This window comes from Lycium barbarum, chromosome 8 (genome assembly GCF_019175385.1).
Source record: "Lycium barbarum isolate Lr01 chromosome 8, ASM1917538v2, whole genome shotgun sequence".
Lineage (NCBI taxonomy): Eukaryota > Viridiplantae > Streptophyta > Magnoliopsida > Solanales > Solanaceae > Lycium > Lycium barbarum.
The window spans coordinates 114,889,620-114,897,489 of record NC_083344.1 but is presented as its reverse complement, the minus strand read 5'-3'; positions in this window follow the sequence as shown (position 1 = coordinate 114,897,489).

The following is a 7,870-nucleotide window of genomic DNA, read 5'->3' as shown; positions in this document are numbered from 1 at the left end:
ATGCCTTGGACATCCTGTTCTGATAAAGCTGACCGTGACAGACATCGTCCATCCTTTTCTCATCAATGAGCATCAACGGTTCGTGTCTACTACGTATCCATTCTGCATCGTCCAAACCAATATCTTGGATAATCCTTAGAGAAGGTATCTCTACTTCTGCGGGTATCACAACTTCGGAACCATAGACTAGCATATAGGTAGTTGCTCCTGTGGATGTTCTAGCAGTGGTATGGTAACCAAGCAAAGCATATGGTAACTTTTCATACTACTGCCTGTGACTGTCTGTTATCTTCCTTAAGATTTTCTTGACGTTCTTATTTGCTGCCTCGACTGCTCCATTCATCTGTGGTCGATAAGCTGTGGAATTTCGGTGGGCAATCCTAAACTTTTCACAAGTCTCTCTCATAAGATTGTTGTTGAGATTGGCCGCATTATCTGTGATAATTGACTCTGGAATCCCAAATCGGCAAACTATTTTGTTGCGAACAAAATCTGCTACCACTTTCTTTGTTACTCCCTTGTACGTTGAAGCTTCGACCCATTTAGTGAAATAATCGATGGCCACCAAGATGAAGCGATGTCCATTTGATGCGGGGGGTTCTATAGGTCCAATCACATCCATGCCCCAAGCGGCGAACGGACAAGGGGAGTGTCGTACCCCGTTTTAACCGGGTTAATTTAGAGTACAACATATTGGTGATTCCTATTTTATTGTTTTAAGGAGTCGCCACCTAATTAATTTAACAGTGAATTAGGACACCCAGATGTTAACTAAGGTAAAGTTAAAACTAAACCTCCGTTAATAGTCTGCTTAACCAATGTGATTCCAGGTAAGGGCTCTATATTATCCTAAAGGGAAGGGGTTAGGCATCCTTTAAAATCCGTTAACTACGGTTGTCCGGTCAAACTTAGGTTAATTAATTAAGACTAAATATAGTGTTTAAATTTTATAAAATGGCTTAATATGGCTAAAATTTTAGAGGAAAATAATGTTAAAATAAGATTTACGGGAAATATAATAATTTGTATAAAAGGAGAACTTTAAAGGCTATTTTAAAATAAGACAGGGTTGTTAAGATTTTGAAGAAAAAATATGATAATGCAATTTAGATATGGTTTGTGAAATAATTTGCACAAAAAGAGATTTCAAATGCTATTTAAAATAAACTATAAATATTGCTAAGCTTTAAATAATAATGTTATTTTAAAAATGAGACTTGCAAAATACAATGACTTGCATATAAATAGAAGCTTTTAATAGAAGACCTAGCCAATTTAAGCTGGGAATAAAATTACACTTATGCAAAAGGTGATAGAGTTTTCCTCCTCTTTTTTTACTAACTTTGTTTAGCATTATTTGGCTAAAAAAATACATATAATTGAATGAAGCTTAAGAAATGTTTATAGAATATACTTGAGTTTATATTAGCGTATTAATGACGTTTTAATTTTTTAAGATAGCAAGCATAAATTATGACTCTTTTAGCTCAAAGTATGTAGTCATGCTATTTTAAAAATCAATTATTCCAAATAAAAATAAATGTTATAAATACTATAAATAGTTTTAACATAAATAGAAGAGAATGAGACTTATGGTATTAATTACTAGTTTCTTTTCTAAATCAACTACCCATCATGCTAAACTAACCCACTAATTTACTAGAATTCATCTAAGTTAAGAAAACAAAAACAAAGTAAAGGGGGTTAGTCGAATAATACAAATCAAATACATAAAGTAAAATAAGGTAAAAAAAAGGACGGGAATTAAATGGATCAGCCCGTTTTGGGGCAACTCCTGCGAATCTATTGCTGCTGTTAGGCTTGGCCCAAGAATCTTTTTTTTTTTGTTTTGCTGCGGATGAGGTGACACAAGAGAGAAATTGTGTTGGGCTTTTAGCCCAACGTCGAAGGCGGATGGAATCGAGTCCCTCAGACTCATACGTGGCGGTCATGCATAAAAAAAATGGAAGAAAAGGATTAGTATGTAATCAATAAATACGACTAGACATGTATAATGTAAATTTAAAACAGACCAGTAGATATGTATATACTACGGATATTTGAGTATATTCAGTGTATACACATTCTTAAGGATACTTAGAGAAAATGTTCAAACCCAAACAATACAATAATAAAGAGATGGTTGGAGCCCATGTGGTCTATTCTATATCCCTGAATAAACTTAGTTGGTGCTCAAGAAAAAAAAAGCAATTGAGTTGCTGCAAACTCATACTACTGAAGCCAAAAAGATCCGTCAACCAACATGCTTCAGTTTTTGCGCTCCAGTAATTAGTAGCTTGATTAAGTAATAATAAACTGTAATCTTTATACGCAATTGGAAAGGCTCCAAGAAAACCAAAATACACATCCACCTTGCATGTCAGATGGAATTTCACTGATCTCTAGAAGCAAAACAGTTTCATTTTTATCACATTCCTTTCCACTTGGAAAGCTAATCATTTGTCGCAACTTGGAAAGCTTTCAAGTATATTAAACCGTTTCAAGTGCAAGATTTGAACCTTAGTGTTGCCACCTAGATTACATAGGGTCTCATAAGGATTGATAAGACAAAGGAAGGTCAGAATATATCAGTTTCAAATCCTGAGAAAGGTGTTCATGCTATCCTTAGATTTTTCAGGCAAGTATTCTAAACAAACAGACTCATTTTCTCTTGAAATGGAGTAGTTTGAAATCATATAGAGACAGACGTTGGCATACTTAAACTAAATAAGCAGGACACAACCACAAAAGAGAAAGTAAGAGCATAGTCAGTTATTCTGGCATACTAAGACTTGTTTTAGACTTTAACAATTTAAAGACTATCCTAACATGTGCAAAATAGTCGATAGAACACAATGAGAACAGATTAGACCATTACTGGTGCCTCATGATCATACCATTATTCCACATTTTTTCTAAATGATGCCGAATCTTAACTTAAAAAACACCCATGCATTCTCAACATACTCTGTTGCATAACTGAGATTAAACAACCATAGGAATCCACTAATCATATATTTTAAACTCAAAACAAACACATGCTTGGACAAGAAACCACGCTCAAGTAAACAATATACTCAGATCTTAGTGAAACATAACTGTTTCCTTTCGTATAGTAGTAATGACCACATAACAATGGCTTAGCGCCCCAGCCAACTAAATAAGCAAGAGAACAAACAAATGCCTGAGCTTAGAGGGGCATAGGAAAGGGCTAGGGGACTAATCAAATTGTACAGAAAGTTATCATTCAAACAAATGGAATAGACTTGTATCCCTTATAAACATGTATTTGAACAGAGTTCAATTTAAGAAGGATTCATAGACATGTAGGCAATAATCGTAATTCAAACCCCATTTATCCATTAAGTCATTTAATCAAACCGACCAAACCTCCTGAGATTTATCCAACCTTTAAACAAGTAACAAGTTCATGCTCTTTTTTAAATTGAAAAAGCAACTAAAATCTCATAGCTTAACCACCAGTGTGCATGTCGACTCAATAACGGATTAAATATACCTCCCACAAGCCTACATCTCAACTAATTATGTTACTATATCATTATTACTAAACTAGGCTATGCCTTGACAACATCGTAGAGGTGTTATACACTAACATGAGAAAATAGGGGTTGAACACATATCTTTACTAAACATACTTGACTTAAACAACGCCTTTTTGAACAGGATGGGAACATATTTGGAAGCAAATCAAACAAGACAACTTTGTAATAATACTAACATCCAGCAAACTAGCTTAAACTAATTAGCCATTTAGCTAACGCATGAACACCATATTTAAACTAAAGCAAGCGATCTTCATATTACTTAAAATTGCTAACATATTAACCTAGCTAACTAATCCAGCAACCAACTATGCATAAATACATGCTAACATTAAGCTAATAAAAACAGTGACAATAAACAACTATACCAGCATTTAAACTAAGCTAAACATGCATATGGATATGCTTATTTCTAACTAAACATAACTTTAAACTTAAAAGCATACAAACACATATCTAGCTTAATACACATACTAAACATAATAAAATTGAGACAAAATATAAGTAAATAAATAAATAAGAAGGAAGATTTTTACCTTCTTCGAGCACAGCGAGCTGAGGCCTCGAGTCTTCGATCTACACTTGAACACTATCAAATCCGGGCTTGCGAAGCTCGAATTCACAGCAACAACAGAACAGACGAAAAAAAATTGTTTGAGTATTTTTTGATTCGGTATTTTTGAACTATCACAACGAGTTGCAAATTTGGTATTTTGGAAAACTTTAGGTGAATCCTAGATCGGTTCCCAGAGCCCCTTATTCAACTGGCAAAATGATTATTTATAGGATCGATTCGGGTTTGAGCTAGGGTTTTCTTTGTGAAGAAGAGAGAGAGGAGCGTGGGGGACAGAGAGAGTGGGGGACAGAGGCGTGGGGAACAGGGAGAAGTGGAGGTGGCAGAGGTAACGTGGGGGGAAGAGAAAGACGATGAAGGAGAAGAGGGAAAGAGAGAGAGAAGGGATGGGGCGGCGGCTTAGGGTTTAGGGGTAAAGGGGAGAGAGTATAGCGGTGGGTTTGGTATGAAAATGAAAACATTAAAAGGGTATTACCCCTTAACTGAAAAGAACTTGGGTCGGGTCGCGCCCATTTGGGCTGGATTCGGTCAATTTTCTTTTGGGCTGATTTTATGAATTAGTCCAAAAATAGTATGAGTTGATTGGGCTACTACATTTAAATAAAAGACCTATTTAAATAACTCTATACTAATGTGTGTTAAAATATTATTTAATATAAAATATGCAATTATTAGTGCTCAGACAATAAAATTATATGTCGTCGTGATAGCCGTGCAATAATATTTCGAAAATCCACAGTAAGTAAATGTTATTATTAAATTACGCGAAGATAAATGCGATGCGTGTGCATAAGCTGGTAAAATGTGCTGAAATGATAAAAATGTGAATTATAATAATATTGGTAACATAATAATGATAATAATAATAATAATAATAATTAGTACTGTAATAGAATAGTGAAACGCCGGTATTGATAAGAAGCTAATAATTATAATAAAATATAAATATATTTTCTTAATTTGCCAAAAAATATTAGAAGCGCAAATAGGTATTTCGGAGGAGAGGCGGGACAAAATTGGGTGTCAACAGGGAGCCCATTACATTGAGCTCATTTGGGGGAACTCGAATAAAATCTCCGTGAACTTGACATTGATGACACTTTTGTACATGGCGAATGCTGTCTCTTTCCATAGTCATCCAAAAGTATCCCGTTCTCAGAATCTTCTTTGCTAAAGTGAATCCATTCATGTGGGGTCCACATTTCCCTGCGTGTACTTCTTCTAACAATCTCGTCGCCTCTGTGGCATCCACACATCTTAGCAATCCCAGATATGAAGTCCTCCTATATAGGATTTCTCTGTTAAAGAAGAAGTGATTTGTCATTCTCCTCAAGGTCCGCTTCTGTTTGTTAGTTGCATTTTCCGGATATTCTCTCGTCTCGAGCAACTTCTTAATGTCGTGGTACTATGGCTGGCCATCCAATTCCTCATCGACATGAAAACAATATACTTGCTGATCGTGTACTTCTACCTTGATAGGGTCGATGTAATTCTTGTTCGGATGTTGGATCATTGATGACAATGTCGCAAGGGCATCAGCAAACTCATTTTGGATTCGAGGCACATGCTTGAAGTCAATCTCTCTGAACTGCTTGCGCAACTCCTTCACGCAATGTAAGTATGGAAGAATTTTGACATTCTTGGTGGTCCATTCTCCTAGTACCTGATGAACTAATAGGTCAGAATCGCCTATTACCAAAAGTTCTTTGATGTTTATATCAACTGCCATCCTAAGCCCGAGGATGCAAGCTTCGTATTCCACCATATTGTTCGTGCAGGGAAATCTGATCTTTGCCGAGATAGGGTAGTGCTGACCTGTCTCGGAAACCAAAACTGCTCCTATTCCGACTCCTTTGAAATTTGACGCTTCGTCAAAGAACATCCTCCATCCTGAATAAGGCTCTGAAATATCTTCCCCTGTGAATAGTACTTCCTCACTAGGAAAATAGGTTGTAAGCGGCTTGTATTCATTGTCTACAGGGTTCTCTGCAAGGTGATCCGCCAAGGCCTGTCCCTTGATGGCCTTCTGAGCTATGTACACGATGTCAAACTCACTTAACAAGATTTGTCATTTCGCTAATTTCCCGGTGAGCATCGGCTTTTGGAAGATGTATTTGAGTGGATCCATCCTTGAGATCAAGTACGTGGTGTACGCAGATAAGTAATGCCTCAACTTTTGTGCCATCCAAGTAAAAGCACAGCATGTGCGTTCCAACAAAGTGTACCTTGCCTCATACGGTGTGAATTTCTTTCTTAGGTAGTAAATGGCTTGCTCCTTTTTCCCCGTCTCATCGTGTTGTCCCAACACACATCCAAACGTACCATCCAATACGGACAAGTATAGCAGTAGAGGTTTTCCCGGTTCTGGCGGGACCAATACGGGTGGACTGGACAAGTACTCCTTAATTCTGTCAAAGGCCTTCTGACACTCTTCTGTCCACTCTGTGGCCGCATCTTTCTTTAGCAACTTAAATATGGGTTCACAAATCACCGTTGACTGTGCGATGAATCGACTAATGTAATTGAGCCTTCCAAGGAAACTCATTACATCTTTATTGCTCTTCGGGGGAGGCAAGTCTTGGATGGCCTTTATTTTTGAAGGATCCGACTCTATACCTTTTCTGCTAATAATGAATCCTAATAATTTTCTAGCAGGAACTCCAAATGCACATTTTTGCTGGATTCAACTTCAAGTTGTACCTCTGAAATCGTTCAAAGAACTTCCTTAGGTCAGTAAAATGATCTGAACTCCTTTGAGATTTGATAATGACATCGTCCACGTAGACTTCGATCTCCTTATGAATCATATCATGGAACAAAGTAGTCATGGCCCTCATGGAGGTCACACCAGCATTCTTGAGGCCAAATGGCATTACTCGGTAGCAGTACACTCCCCATGGAGTGGTAAATGCTGTTTTTTCCGCATCATCCTCATGCATCAAAATCTGATGACATTCCGCAAAGCAATCAACAAATGATTGCAACTCATGTTTTGCACAGTTATCGATAAGTATGTGGATGTTTGGAAGGGAGAAGTCATCCTTAGGACTAGCTTTGTTGAGATCCCGATAATCCACACATATCCTGATTTTTCCGTCCTTCTTTGGAACGGGCACAATGTTGGCCAACCAGGAAGGGTAGTTTGTAACCCTTACGACATTTGCTTCAATCTGCTTAGTGACTTCCTCTTTGATCGTTAAACTCAAATCGGGCTTGAACTTCCTTGGCTTTTGCTTGATCGGCGGGCAGGTGGGATCAGTTAGTAGCCTATGAGAGACGATGTCAGTGCTCAGCCCGGGCATGTCATCGTAGGACCAAGCAAATACGTCGACATATTGCTTAAGCAATTCCAACAATTCTTGCTTCTATTCATCTTCTAAGTGTATGCTGATCCGAGTTTCCTTCACTGCTTCGCCGTATCCTAAGTTAACTATCTCAGTTTCGTCCAAGTTCGATTTCTTTTGATTCTCAAGTTGCTCGATCTCTTGCGAAAGATTCTCAGGCATCATGCTTTCGTCGTATTCCTCGTAATCTTGTTCGCCGTTTGTACTTTGCTGAACGGTTTCGTTACATGTCATAATCATAGAATGAATATTTTTACTAGTTTGAGTGCTGAAAAAGAAAAGCGAGTATAAGTAAGATATGATATTTTAATAGAAAAATAAAAATGCATTTTCATTAAAAAAGCATTCAATGCTTTTAAAGAAAGAGGCAGATGACAAAAGAGCACATG